The sequence below is a fragment of the Onychomys torridus genome, chromosome X (assembly GCF_903995425.1).
Source record: "Onychomys torridus chromosome X, mOncTor1.1, whole genome shotgun sequence".
In the NCBI taxonomy this organism is placed as follows: domain Eukaryota; kingdom Metazoa; phylum Chordata; class Mammalia; order Rodentia; family Cricetidae; genus Onychomys; species Onychomys torridus.
The window spans coordinates 17,649,709-17,665,668 of record NC_050466.1 but is presented as its reverse complement, the minus strand read 5'-3'; the positions used below and the strand labels follow the sequence as shown (position 1 = coordinate 17,665,668).

General features: G+C 41.7%; 1 pseudogene; it reads left to right on the top strand.

Annotated features, from left to right (window-relative positions):
• The first annotated feature begins 3,528 nt into the window (after positions 1-3,528).
• Positions 3,529-5,193, top strand: LOC118574297 (annotated as a pseudogene).
• Positions 5,194-15,960: the final 10,767 nt, after the last annotated feature.

Below are 15,960 nucleotides of genomic sequence, written 5' to 3'. Positions count from 1 at the left end.
CCAAAATCCATCTATGTCTGAGTCCCTTATAGAAAATGACACAGTGTTTGCATGTAAGTATGGACATCCTCTTCTGTGCTTCAAAATCATCTCTTAATGACTAATCTGTCAGTGTAATGTAAATGCTAGTTGAAGAGTAGTTATCCAGAATTGTTTAGAAAATAACAAAAATGAGCTGTACTTTTTTGGTACCAATGCAACGTTTCCACCCCATCTTTTCTTGTTTTTCGTTTCATTTCATTTTGTTGTTGAGACAGGGTCTCTATGTAATTCAGAATGGCCTGTAAATTTGTGGTCCTCTTGACTGTAGTTGCCCAGTGCTAGGATGACATGTGTGTATATCACCATGCCAAGCTAGCTGCATTGTTTGGGGAATACTTTTGCTCTTTGGTTGTTTGAAGCTGCAGATGTGAAGCCCACAGATATGGATGGAGTACCCCTGGGCTGAGGACACAACCTAGTGTTAGAGCACTTGTCTAGAGAGTTGAGGCCCTTGATTTGATCCCCAGCACTCCAAAAAACTTACAACCTCCTCATCACATTATGTCTCTTTTCTGTTTTATTTTTCTACATCACTTACTGCTATCTGAAGTATTTCATACTTGTCTATTTATTTGTGTATTTTCTGTTTCTCCCATTAAAACTTAGTTCCAGGGGCTGGAGAAACGGCTTAGCAGTTAAGAGCACTTGCTGCTCTTGCAAAGGACCCACATCCAGTCCACAACACCTGTACTGGGCAGCTCACAACCACCTGTTAGTCTAGCTCTAGGGGACCTGACATTTTTTTCTTTTCTCCGTGGCTACCCACATTCTTTCCTCCATGTGGCAGACACATATGCATACACACAAATAAAAAGAAAATAAACCTTTAAAAATAGAAGTTAGCACTCAAAGAGCTTTTTTATTCTATTCTTAGCACCAAGACATATGCTTTGAATATTGCTTGAACTGATAAATGCCTATTGAATGAGTGAATGTATGTATGTATGTATGTATGTATGTATGGATGAACTGACTGAGTCTATACAATAGCATTTGCAGTGAAACCAGCATTTGAGAAATACCTGTTGAGTGAGTGAATGAATGAATGGATGGATGGATGGACAGATTCTACATGATAACATATGCAGTCAGACCAAATGGTGATATTTCTCTTTGTCTCTCTGTCTCTTTCTTTGTCCTCTTCCATCCTCAGAGTGTCTGTTTGTCTGTCTTCCTCCTGCTTTTCCTCCTTCCTACATTCAGGGCCTTGCTCTGTAGCCTAGTCTGGCCTCAAACTTATGCTTTAGCTTCCAAACATTTGATCCCTTTAAAAACAAATGTTTTAAAATTTGTGATAAAATGTGTACTATAAAAATGTACCATTTTATTTACTGTAAGTGCCCAGTTTGGTGATATTAAATATATTTACATAGTCATGTAACCATCACCACATCCATGCCACAGAGCATTGGTTTTGTTGTGTTCTCAGTACTGGTGGCCTTTCACTTATTAGGCAAGGGCCTTGCCACCAAGCTGCAACTCATCTCTCTGCTAGAACATTGTTAATCTTGCAAAATTGAAACTCCATATCTCATTTTTCCTTACCAACAGTAGGTTAATGCCTAAATTTCCTCCAACAAACATTTATTATTATAATGTCAAAGGGCCATTTCCATTTTGGGAACAGACTAATGAGGTATTTATATTCATTTTAGAAAACTATAATTGAGAAAAGACTGTGTTCCTATCCCTTGAACAGATTACATACGAAACTGTCCAGCTTTAGAAATGATTCATTAATGTGTTCCTCTGGGAGCTTGAATATTCAGCACCAGCTGTTTTTCCCATTGATATTCGAATTTAATATTTTACTTTGAGAAATTAAATATCAAATGAATAGTAAATATTTAAGTAATCATGGTGGTCTTTTAGTTAGTTAACAGTTTCTTTTACCCAGAGTTTAATTGCAGTCCTATTACAATTAGGTGGTCTGCACATACACACAAACGAAGGGGCAAAGTGGCATGGGTTGAGAGGAGGCAAGCCTTCGGGTGCTTTACAGACAATGTAAAGTGGCCTCCATTTCATCAGCCGCCATTCCCTTTGGCATTGTACTCCAGGCTGACTGTCACTAGCCTAGAACGCACATTTCACATTTCCTAAATGACTGCTAATTTACTTCCTGACCTCTCATCCCAACAGTTAAGTCTTTAGTCACTCAACCTGTACCTGGAGTTGACACCGACAATCACTTTCTTCTTATCAAAAGCCCTTCTTCTTCCAGAGCATTTGTCTTTTTTCCCCCTTTTGATGATATCCATTCTGACATGTGCGAGGTGGTTTTGATTTGTTCATTGAGCATTTTTTTTAGATTTTTTATTTATTATGTACACAGAAGAGGGCGCCAGATCTCATTACAGATGGTTGTGAGCCACCATGTGGGTGCTGGGAATTGAACTCAGGACCTATGGAAGGACAGTCGGTGCTCTTAACCTCTGAGCCAGCTCTCCAGCCCTAGATATGCTTCTTTAGAGAAGTATCTGTTAAGGTCTGCTACCCATTTTTTTGTTTTTTCTTTCGAGACAGGGTTTCACTGTGTGGCCTTGGCTCTCCTGGAACTCACTCTGTAGACCAGGCTGGTCCTGAACTCACAGAGATCTGCCTCTGCCTCCCAAGTGCTGGGATTAAAGGTGTGCATCACCACCCAGCCTGTTACCCATTTTTTTTAATTAAAGATTTATTTATTATGTATACAGTATTCTGCCTGCATGTATGCCTGCACACCAGAAGAGGGCGCCAGATCTCATTAGATGATGGTTGTGAGCCACCATGTGGTTGCTGGGAATTGAACTCAGGACCTCTGGAAGAGCAGCCAATACTCTTAACCTCAGAGCCATCGCTCCAGCCCCACGTTACCCATTTTTTACATCAAGTTATCTGTGGTTTTTTTTTTTTTTTTTTGCTACTTAGTTTTTAGAATTCTTTATATATTCTGGATATTAATTTCTTATCAAATATTTAATCATAGGTTGTGTCTTCATTCTTTTGATTTTTTTCCTGTGTATAAGGGTTTTCAGTTTGATAAAGAAAACATGGTGCATATATAAAATAGAATACTATTTAACTACATAAAACATGACATGCTGTCATTCGGGACACAAGAGGACACTATGTGAAGTGAAATTTAAAAAATTAAAAATATAGGACTCTGATACATTCTATTTAATGGGATTCTTATCAGAAAAAAATATGCTGCATTGATAGTTGTGTTTATTGCATTTCCCAGTGTATTCTTCACAGGAGAGAAATTCAATTTATTTAGATATTGAAACACTCCTAATAAAAATGCCAACTCTCCCTTATGTAAGAATAAAATTAACTTAATTAAAATGGCATAAAAGCCCCTCCCACCCCCTCAGCTGAATAGGCTGAATTCTTTTGGAACACACCAAGGAATGGGGTTCTGGTGACTCGAGCTGTGTTTGCTCCTTAGTCCTTTCGCTTACCCATGGCCTCCTGTGCCAGGAACGGGCTACCACTGGCGCCATGTCCTACCCATATCCAGCACTGACCCTGGAGCAGAAGGAGCAGCTCTCTGACATCGCTCATAGAATTGTGGCTCCAGGTAAGGGCATCCTGGCTGCCGATGAGGCCACCGGAAGCATTGCCAAGCAGCTGCAGTCCATTGGCACTGAGAACACCAAAGAGAACAGGCGCTTTCACCGCCAGCTGCTGCTGACTGCTGCTGACCATGTGAATCCCTGTATTGGGAGAGGAGAGGTGATCCTCTTCCATGAAACACTGTACCAGAAAGCAGATGATAGATGTCCCTCCCCACAAGTTCTCAAGTCTAAAGGCGGTGTTGTGGGCATCAGGGTAGATTAAGGTGTGGTGCCCCTGCTGGAACCAATGGCGAGACCCAAGGGCTGGATGGCCTGTCTGAACGATGTGCCCAGTATAAGAAGGATGGAGGTGACTTAGCTAAGTGGCGCTGTGTGCTGAAGATTGGGGAACATACTCCCTCAGCCCTTGCCATCATGGAAAATGCCAATATCTTGGCCTGTTATGCCAGCATCTGCCAGCAAAATTTCATTGTACCCATTGTGAAGCCTGAAATCCTCCCTGTTGGGAACCATGACTTAAAGCGCTGTCATTATGTAACTGAGAAGGTATTGAAAGGACCAAGCAGATGCCATAACAGGCTGTCAGTCTTCTCTCAGAGATCAGGCCTCAATTTCAGTTTCCTCAGACTTAAGCAAGCAGTTGCTGGGAGGGCTATGACTTAGTCCTTGCAGTAGCTCCCTTTCTGCAAGTATTCTGACTGTTCAAGATTCAGCCAGTTGTTTACTGTATGGGACCCCTCAACTAGAGCTACATGCATGGAATATGAACATGCTAGGCCAGCCAGCCTTCATGGCAGCTCAAGGACAGAGCCTGGGACTTGTCCAGGCTTGTCCAAAAATGATAACTGTAACCCCCCCAAGCAGTAAATTCAAAAGTTACATACCCTCACTCAATCATATGATGCCAAGGCTTGTACCACCCTGCTTGCAGGTTTTCCCTTTAAAAACCCCTCACCTGAGAGCTCAGGGCCATCCTCCACCACCCAATGCATCAGATGTTGAATATGGACCAAGCCGGGGCTTGCTTGTTATCAATAAACCCCTGTGTGTTTTGCATCGGGTATTGGCTCTGTGTTGGTCTTGCTCAGGGGTCTCACAACGTGGCCTCAACAGTACTGGCTGCTGTCTACAAGGCTCTGAGTGACCACCATATCTATCTGGAAGGCACATTGCTGAAGCCCAACATGGTCACCCCAGGCTATGCCTGCACCCAGAAATTTTCCAATGAGGAGATTGCCATGGCAACTGTCCCAGCACTTAGTCACACAGTGCACCCTGCTGTCCCTGGGGTCACTTTTCTGTCTGGAGAGCAGAGTGAGGAAGAAGCATCCATCAACCTCAATGCTATCAACAAATGCCTGCTGCTGATGCCATGGGCCTTGACTTTCTCTTACGGCCGAGCCCTGCAGGCCTCTTCTCTGAAGGCTTGGGACAGGAAGAAGGAGAACCTGAAGGCTGCCCAGGAGGAGTACATCAAACGAGCCCTGGCCAACAGCTTTGCTTGTCAAGGAAAGTATACCCCAAGTGGTCAGTCTGGAGCCTCAGCCAGTGAATCTCTCTTCATCTCTAACCATGCCTACTAAGCAGAGGGGACCTAAGACTGTCCCATGGACACTCCAGCCCCTCCCCCTACCCACTTGCTATTGAAGAGGGGGCCTTCCAGCGCTTTCCCATCACTCTTATGCTGCCCTGGTGACTAGTGTGTGCTGTTGTCTGTGAACGCTAATTCTGCAATCCCTTCCAGTCCACTGCCAATAAACAACCATTTAATGGGGGAAAGAAATACAAAATAGTGTTCCAGCCGGTCAGTGGTGACTCACACCTTTAATCCCAGCACTCAGGAGGCAGAGGCAGGCGGATCTCTGTGAGTTCGAGGCCAGCCTGCTCTACAGAGTGAGTTCTAGGACAGCCAGAGCTATTATATAGAGAAACCCTATCTCCAAAAACAACAAAAAAGTGTTCCATGAAGAGGTACTTAATATGCATGGTTATTATATATAAATTAAAAACAAAAAGTAGGGGACTAGAGAGATGGCTCTGCAGTTCAGCCCTGGCTGCTGTTCCAGAGGACCCAGGTTTGATTCCCAGCAACCACATGGCAGCTTATAACTGTTTCTAACTCCAGTTCTAGGGAATATGATGCTTTCTTCTGGTCTCTAAGGGCACCAGGCATGCAAGTGGTGCACAGAATACACGTAGACAAAACACCCATACACATTAAATAAAAATTAAATTATAAGATTTTTTTTAAGTGCCAATTTCAACTTGCAAGCCCAACAACTCCTTTTCAGTGAGACAGTCGTTGTATGTGGGTATCTGAAACATATTCCATGCATGCCCCTTGTTTTGTTACAAGGAAAATAATTTGTAAACATGCTCAATGATTGACATTTGCTATTTCAGCAAGCTCTCCCTTCCTCTGAAAGTGTGGAGTGATGAATGCAGTGAATACCAATATATTTAGTACCACTGTCTGAGTTTATCCAAAATTTGCTTTTCTTTATTAGATTTATTTATTTATTTTGCATGCATGCATGCACATGTGTGTGTGTGTGTGTGTGTGTGTGTGTGTGTGTGTGTGTGTGTGTGTGCATGCATGTGGAGGTCAGAGGGGAACCTGTAGGAGCTGGTTCTCTTTTTCCACAATGTGGGTCTCAAGGATGAACTCAGGTTGGAAAGTGCCTTTACCTGCTGAGCCAGCTCTCCAGGCCTAAATCTATCTATTTATTGGTTTTTCTTCTCTGAGTATCCCTGGCTGTCCTGGAATGTACTCTGTAGACCAAGCTGGCCTTGAACTCAGAAATCCTTCTGCTTCTGCCTTGAGAGTGATGGGATTAAAGATGTGCACTACCACATCCAACCCCTAAATTTTATTTTAAACTCTATTTTTTCTTTAAAGGTTTTTTTTTCTTCTTTTTTGAGAAAGGGTTTCTCTCTGTAACCTAGGCTAGCCTTGAACTATCGATGTAGCACAGGCTGACCTTGAATGCTTCCCAAGTGCTGGAATTACAGATCTGTGTCACCATGCATAGCTCTATTCTTACTTTGTACCATTTGGTAAAAATGTCCACATAGTGGAAAAGGCAAATAAGCGTTAGTATCATTATGAAATTTGCATGATAAAAAGCCCCATTACAATCAGCATTTTAACAATGGACAGTTATAGTGCTCCCTAGACTGAGGCAAGAAGATCTTGAGTTTGAAGTCAGCTGGGGGATATATAGTAAACACCATCTTTCTTTTTTTTTTCTTTTAGTGCAAGCAACAGCAACACAGAAACAAAAGCAAAGAAAACCAAAAGACAACAAAATCAGGAAGCAAATATGTAAAAGGTTAGAATTCTGACCATGTGAAGAACTCTTCTAACTGATGGAAAAGGTTCCAAAAACCAAATGAAAAATGGAGAGATTCATGAAAAAACATGCCATATTGTCTGTAAATAGCCATCAACCTTTCCATGTTGCATATAATGTGAAAAATCCAACTTTAAATTGTGACAATATATTCTTTTGGGAAATTCATGATTATTTAAATAAATAGTTGATTTCATATACCAGGAGAAGGAAAAACTTTTAAAAATGTTTAGATTTACTTTTTTGTTTGTTTGTTTTGTTTTTCGAGACAGGATTTCTCTGTGTAGCATTGTGCCTTTCCTGGATCTCACTCTGTAGACCAGGCTGGCCTCGAACTCACAGAGATCCACCTGGCTCTTTCTCCCAAGTGCTGAGATTAAAGGCGTGTGCCACCACCGCCCAGTTTACTTTATTTTTATTTATGTGTTTCCGTGTGGGTAAGCATAGTGTATAAAGTGGCCAGAAGAGGGCGTCAGATCCCTTTGAGCTGGAGTCACATTCTGAGCCATCCAAAGTTGGTGCTGGTACCAAAACATGAGTCCTCTGCAAGAATACCAGGCACTTTTAACTTCTGAGGCATCTCATCAGAACACCCCCACCCCCCCAAAAAAGAGAAAACTCCTCCTCACAGTAGAATACCAATTAATAAATGTAGAAGGAGGCACAGAAATAGGAAATCATCATTTAGCAAGTATCACAGCAATAATTAATTTATATAAAGATTATCAAGGGATTAGTGGGTGGAATATGGTGGAAAAAATAGTATATTTACATAGTCTAAAACTATCTCCCAACAAAACGTTAATTCTAAAAGGAAAACCAGTACATTTTAATAGGGAAATGCAGAAGGCGCCCAAGGCAAGTGATGCAAACCACCACAAAGAGCAAGGAGACATAGTGACACTATGTGGCCTCCTGATGGTGGCAGAAAGTGACTAGCATAAGTCTCTGTGGTTTCTCTTCTCCTAACCTAAATTTAACGGTGAGAAAGCATCATCCAAAACCAAGCTGAGCATCTTTCTGCAGAACATTTATAGCTATTACTTTGCAAAAATGTCAAGATCAGCAGAAACAAAGAGAGCCTGAGGAGCTGCCTGTCTGGAGGACGTGACAGCTAAATACAGTGTGGGTCCCTGGGTTGAAGTTCAGACCATGAAGAGAGCAGAAAGGAAGCAGTTAACAGCTTTTGTGTAGGGTCTGTTCAACTGGTGAGTGGTATCATATCAATACTAATATCTGAGGTTTGACATAAAGCATTAATATTTAGGGGTCATACAAGGGGGTGTATATAGGAATTTTTGCATCTTTTTTATAACTCTTGTCAGTTTGAGATTACTTCAAAATAAAAGGTTAAAATATGACAAAAGAATAAATGCATACCCAAAGTAGAAAAAAATCGATTTTTTCATTATGAAAATGAGCCAAAATAGAAATATAACTCCAAAGTAAAAAAGTAATTTCCCTTTACCATATTCCTCAACATATTACACAGTTACATTCATTTTGTTTATCCTTCGGTAAGTTTTGGCTTCATTTACAAGTATGAGGCATATGTGTGTGTATCCTTTATACACACACACACACACACACACACACACACACACACACACAACCACATTAGTCATAATAATCTGCTTTAAACTTCTTTTACTGAACAGTATAGCTTGGTTGCATATCTCAAACTCAACTCTTCTCTCCTCTTTTCCTTCCTTTCCTCCCTCCCTCCCTCCCTCCCTCCCTCCCTCCCTCCCTCCTTCCCTCCGTCCCTCCTTCCCTTCCTTCCAATCCTCCTGCCTAGTCTTCCCAAGTGCTAGAGTTACAGGTGTCTACTATCATGCCCAGGTAATCACAGGGACTTTCTAAAATGTTACTACCCACACATCCACGTCTAAAGGCAGAGAGGAAATCACTAGTTAGGCCCTGGAATCCTTGTTTCCTTGAATTCAGCTCTATCCATCTTTCTTCACCAAGTGGCACTTTACCCATGCCTATCACAGGGCTTGACTTTGCTCCAGGTCCTACCTCTCTCTCTAGTGGCATATTTGCCTGCATCCTAGTTCTTAAGCCTGGCACATTGCTCTGGACCTTGCATCAGGACATGTGAAGGTAGGCTATGGCATTTTAAATGCATTTCCCATCAGCAGGGCCACAAACAAATATGCCTTTTGTCTTTACTGCTTCTTTAAGGGTAGCTGTTGGCTGAAACAGATATACATCCATTACCACTTCAGGGCTAACCATGGATTTTTGTTTGTTTGTTTGTTTGTTTTTTTGAGACAGGGTTTCTCTGTGTAGTGTTGTGCCTTTCCTGGATCTCACTCTGTAGACCAGGCTGGCCTCGAACTCATAGAGATCCACCTGCATCTGCCTCCTAAGTGCTGGGATTAAAGGCGTGCACCACCACTGCCCAGCAAACCATGGATTTTTAAAATGAGTGTAGTCTAAATCTGTTTGGAGAATAAGAGGCCTATTCCTGACTTCCCCCACTTCAGACGGGCAATATGCCTCACACAATTGTTCAGATTAATGCTCCCTTTCCTTTATTTTCCTTTCTATTTTGTAGTGAGAAATAGATAATGGAATAACAATAGTGACTAAGATTTAGTGAACAATTGCTATGCAGAATGCTACAGATGGATTTAAATGGAGTTGTAAGCTGTCTAGAGTCTGTGTATTCTCCAGGGTAATCACAAACATACTTTGTAATTCAAATTGTAAGTTGTAGAGATGTGGGATGCTGTCTTCTGGGCATGCATGGCCACTGCTGCCTTGACATCACAGCAGTCATGATTGCTCACATGAGACCTTTACAAGATTGGGCCTACTGATGTTTCTTTGTGCAGGAGACAGGGCTCATGAGGCAGTGCATAAGGGATTCAGGAGCAGCTCATGAGGTGGCTCCCTAGGCCTCATAGAGATGCATAAGGCCCCTCCCTTCCTTGGGAATATATAAGCAGTTGCTTGGGGAAGGTGGACATTTTTCACTGGTGTCGTTTCCTTTAAATTCCCTAAGTTTCTGAAAAGTAACCCTTGTAGATGAATTGTTAAACTGTCTTATTAAATAAAAAAGCACAGAGACAGATATAGGGGTGAAAACCTGAGCGGTCAGGGAAATAGGAAAAGCCACAAGCTAACCTCACCTCACTGACACCTCAGTCTCCAAATGTGATCTACTTCCTGTCTACCCATGCCTATATGCCTTTCTCTTCTGCTCCCTCATTTGCTCTCTCAGCCCAGCTACATCACTTCCTCTTCCTGCCCAGCTCTGTCAATTCCTGTCTGTACAGACCTCCAGATCTCTATGGTTAGTGCTGGGATTAAAGGCGTGTGTCACCATACTTGCCTCTGTTCCCAGTGTGGCCTTGAACTCACAGAGATACAGACAGATCCCTGCCTACCAAGTGATAGGATTAAAGGCATGTGCTACCATTGCCTGACTTGTATGTTAAATATAGTGGCTAGCTTTTTCCTCTGATCCTCAGATAAATTTGACATTTTTGTTTGTTTGTTTTACTTTTTTTGTTATATATTTAATAAACTCAGTCAGTCATTCATAGCTGAAAGCATGGCTATCATATTTCATTCTCTGACCATATATAGAAGAACTGGATTTTGCCTCAGCTGGTTGTATCCCTAGGTAAAGTAAAAAGAACATAGTCTTTAGCAGGAGGCTTAGAGGTCACTCTAAATAAGTGTTGGCAATTTATATGTCAGTGATGAGCCTAAGAAAGCAGGGTTGGGCCTGCCTCTTCTGCTGTTCACTCCTTACATGCTAAATGATACGATAGGGATCAGGACTGGAGTCTTCCCTGTTGTGTTTGGTTTCCAGTTTCTCATTTGGCAACATTGGATGCTAAGGGTGGAGGTACAAGGTAGGGTGGAGACCAGCTGGGTCTGTTAAGGAGTGATGAAAGATAAGGTAGATACGCTTGGAAAACGGAGTCAGAGGGAAAGGTAACTGGGTTCACAGCCTCTGAGAATGTGATTGGTTCAGAGAGAGTCTCTGAATATGCATTGGGGCAGGTAGAGGCAGGGAGCTAGATAAAATTCTGGCAAATGTACTTGTCTCATTGACCTTCCTGCAGGAATCCAGAATATTTTTAGTCAGTGATGAAACATTTTACTGTTGAAACCCTATAGGTATGGTTGGTGCAATTATTCACAGTACATGGGAATCTGGATGAGTGCCCCAGTGGCAGGTGGTCTCTGTGAGTTCGAGGCCAGCTGCCATGACAGGTTTAGAGGCCCAGACACAGCTTTTGGCAGACCCTACCCAGTGGGGCCTGTGTCTAAGGGGAAATACCTGAGGCCCAGATACAGCTTCTGGCAGGCAACACCTGGACCCAGGAAGAGCCATATGCTGACCCCATCCTGTGGGGCCTGCATCTAAGAGAAAATACCTGACATTTCAAAACATTCCTTATACCCCTCAACAAGTGTCAGGCAATCAGGTTCCTGAACCCTGGAAATTCCCTCACCCCAACTTCTACTATAATAAAAACCCCACCCTGCCTGGGCTCTGGGCTCTCTGTTGGGGCAGACAGAGAGACCAAGCTCAGAGCTTGAAGATAAAATAAATGCTCTTTGCTTTTAAATGAGGGATTCAGTTTCCACGGTGGTCTTTTGGGGGTCCCTGCAATCTGGGCATCACAGTTACAGCCCCAGCTCGAATAGTTCCATTTTATATCTAATGATGCTGAAAATACTACTTTTGCATGATTACTTAGTACAAGATGGTAAAAGTATATTTAGGAACCCCATATTCAGTTAAGTGACCCCAAATGAAGCTGCAACCCACCAGTTAAGAATCTATGCAGAGTGCCATAGGCATTTGGGAAGTGAATGGCCCTGTGGTTAATATGGTTAACCTGATGGGATTTAGACTCGCTGTGGCTACAGGACCCTGGGAATGTCAGGGGGGGATTTTCTAGATTAGGTTGATTGAGGTGGTCCAGGATTGAATCAAAAAAAGAAAAGGAACTGAGAAAAAGCATTCATGACTCTCTGCTTGTGGATGCAGTGTGGCCAGGGACCTCAGACTACTCCCAGCACGACTTCCCTGCTACGGTGGACTATAAAGTAAGCCCTTCCTTCCTTAAGTTGCATTTGTCAGGTATTTTGTTGGAGCAACAAGACAAGCAAGTGATAAAGGCTTAGTCATATTATTAGACTGTGGATGATAAGCAGTAGACTCCTGAAACATCTGGTTTGCATGTTCTGTCTGGCTGCTTTTCTGTCAGCCTGTGGTGGACTGGGGATATGTGGATTTGGATGTGGTAGACCGGAAATATGATCTTCAGAAGTTTTGCAAAAATTGGGATCTCTAGTCAGACATGATAAAATTAACCCTCTGTGGAGATACTACAAATGTCTCTGCATTGCCATGGAGAGAACTGGGCCTGAAAGTAGTACAGTCGAAGAAAGAGGGACATTCACAAGGAAGTGTTGAGTTCAATAATTAGCATGTTGTGACTAGTTGGGAGAGAGTTGGTGAGGAATGTAAGGAATGTCTCCTAGGGATGCTTGGTGATTGGAGGACAATGGAATAGCTTCCTGAGCATATTAAGCATTCTTTGTTTGCTTTATTGAGAGGGTTCACACTCTGTACTTGTGGGAGTCTGTGGGAGTCTAGCTCCAACCTGCTCCCACCTTATGAAGGGTTCTTGGGTGGAGGAGAGAGGAGTGAGAAAATATCAGATGGAAAGATAGACCTAGATGACGAGGAGAAAGACAGAATCAGGCCCTTTGGGAGGGCCAAGGTCAATACCCCACAGCCCAGAGGATTATTTAAAAGGGCTTTTTAATATATACCAAGGGGAGAGGCAAAAGACCTTCCCCTTGCAAGATCAAAGCACACCATACAGCCAAGTGTAGAAACTTCCAAACACCTGGTAAACACAATCATGGCCAAATCATCTCATTATGCAGCCCTGAGTAATTTTTCACTCGATAGCCTCTGTGGGTCTCCACAGTAACTTAGACTGGTCTTGAACTTCCAGTTTTCCTGGTTCAGCCATCTAAGTAATGGGATTCCAAGCAAGTACCACCATGCTGCATAGCCCAAAGCTACAGGACATTGAGCAGCTGAGACAAATGCCTGAGAGAAACAATGTAAAGGAGGAAATATTTGCTTTGACTCCTGTTTTCAGAAGTTTCAACCAGTGGACACTTGGCTCCACTGCTCAGGGCTCTGGTGAGGCAAGACATTATGCATGGTGGAGCACAGCAGCATCACATCATATGGCAGGCAGGAAGCAGAGAGTTATAACGGTGCCAGAGACAACATGCCCTTCAAAGCTTCCCCACTGCCATGATCTGCTTCCTTCAATGAGACCCAACTTCCTAAACTTTCCACCACTTCTCTACCTAACAGTACCAGGTGGGGAACAAGGCTTCAATACATAGGCTTGTAGAGGACACTCCATTTTCAACCATAACCACGATCTACAAATCAGGTGGTCCTTTTTAGTACTTCAAATATCTATTATATATATATTATATAATATATTAGAGCTGGGCATGGTGGTGCTTGCCTTTAATCTTAGCATTCAGGAAGCAGAGGCAGGCAATCTCTGTGACTTTGAGGCCAGCCTGGTCTATAAATCAAGTTCAAGGACAGCTAGGACTGTTACACAGAGAAACCCTGTCTCAAAAAACCAAAACCCAAACCAATCAAACAAACAAAAAACCCCAAATATCTACTAAAATTAGAGTGGATTTTCAAATTGAAAACACACACATTATATGGTTACATTTAATTACAATATATTTATATATAATATACAAGTAGACTTCATTCTTTTTGCTATCAAGGACAAGTAAGCACGAGGGAGAGTAGAAGGCAGTTTTACTCCTAAAATGAACCCACACTGAGACTTGCCACAATATGAAAGTTTTTTTTTTAAAGATTTATTAATTTATTATGTATACAGTGTTCTGCCTACATATATGTGTGCAGGTCAGAATAGGGCACCAGATCTCATTATAGATGGTTGTGAGCACCACGTGATTGCTGGGAATTGAACTCAGGACTTCTGGAAGAGCAGCCAGTGCTCTTAACCACTGAGCCATCTCTCCAGCCAAAAGATCTTTTTATATTTAGAGAATATGTATGAGAATGTGTGTTACCTTTAAGGTAAACATATTCTGTAGAATAAAGACTTTGTAACTCAACATTGGACTTTTTAAAGAGAGGTATTTTAAAGCCTAAAATAGTGGCTAGTTTTCTTTCCACAGCTATGAAAAGTCCAAAAGATTAGTGTATTATTTCAAATCACTATGTGTAGTATCATCCATAGTAGATCTTCAGCAAAATGAGAATGACTCTACTATAAAATAAGGAGATCTACTTATTTGTTCTGAAACAGCTCTCAATACCCAATGTGATACCATGCAGTGCCATTTGGAGCCAGAGTTCTGTTGAGGATTATACTCATCTAGGGACTTTTGATTGTTCCTGTGAGGCTGGTATTTATTCAGGTTTAACATAGAGGACTTCCTGGAACCTACAGAGAAAGAATGAAAAAAGCCTAGAGACAGCTGATCACAATATAACCCCCAACATTTGAATGTCACCTGAGGTCATTCTTTTTAATGTTTGAAAAGACATTATTAGTAACGGGTGTAGTAGTTCACATCTGGAAGCCCCACTGCCACCACTCCATAGGCTAAGGCAGGATAATCATTGTTTTCTGTTGGTATATTTTAACCACGGCTTCAATTTTGTTAATGATTGTAAGTCTGCTTGGTTTTTCCATTTCTTCTTGAGTGAATTTTGGCAAATTGTAGCTTGACTCTACATCTAACTGCAACTTTTTTAACAAGACCTCTCCAGCAAGTACATCCCTATCCATTTCCCAGCCTTGGTCTCCCAGGCCTTTTTCAATCTCCTTACCTCTTTAACCCTTTACAGCCATTCTGTAAATCTCCACCCCGCCTCTCTCTCTCTCTCTCTCTCTCTCTCTCTCTCTCTCTCTCTCACACACACACACACACACACACACACACACACACACACACACACACAATGTGTAATGTGTGCTATGAGAGTTAACATTAGTAAATTAATATTGGCATAAAAGGATCCTTGTTTGCTTTGGCCAGGGCTATTAAGGAAAGTGAGAGTATCTGGCACCTTGTTGACAATGAACTTTCATATATTGTGAATTTATTTAATAAAATCTGACATTGAGGAAAGATACAAACATGTCTATGTTTCTTACATAGTTCTCTCATGACATGATCTGTTTTTCTTTCTTCTTGCTGGTGGCATTTCATTGGTTATTTCCATAATTCTTAGCAAGATGCTTTTGTTTCAAAATATTTATTTCTCATAAGCAATATTGACTTCTTTATGTCAGATAAGGGATTTGTATCTCCTTTTCTTTTTTAAAATTTAATTGTTTACCTTTACTATTTTATAATGCTCTTTTAGTTCCATTTTAAAATTAGTTTGTTGAAAACTTTGTACAATGAGTTTTAAGCATATTCGTCCCCCAATCCCTCCCTCATCCATCCCCTACACACTGAACTTTTTGTCCTCTGGAGCATATGGACATACTAGTAATACATACTTACTTCTTACGGCTCTACACCAGTGGTTCTTAACCTGTGGGTCATGACCCCTTTGGGGGTCAAATGACCCTTTCACAGAGGTCACATATCAGATATCCTGCATGTTAGATATTTATATTACTATTCATAACAGTAGCAAAATTGTAGTTATGAATTAGCAATGAAATAATTTTATGTGGGGGTCAGCACAACATGAGGAACTGTATTAAAGGGCTGCAGCATTAGGAGAGTTGAGAACACTATCAAATCAAGAAATAACTCCCAATTACTGCCAGTTATTTGATTCATTTATATGCTGCTAAAGATAACTTCTATATTTACAGTCCACTGACGGGGGAATGTCTTTCTGTATGCTGTGAAAATATGTTGCTCTGATTGGTTGATAAAGCCATTTGGTCTATGGCAAGGCAGCTTAGAGGCAGGTGGAA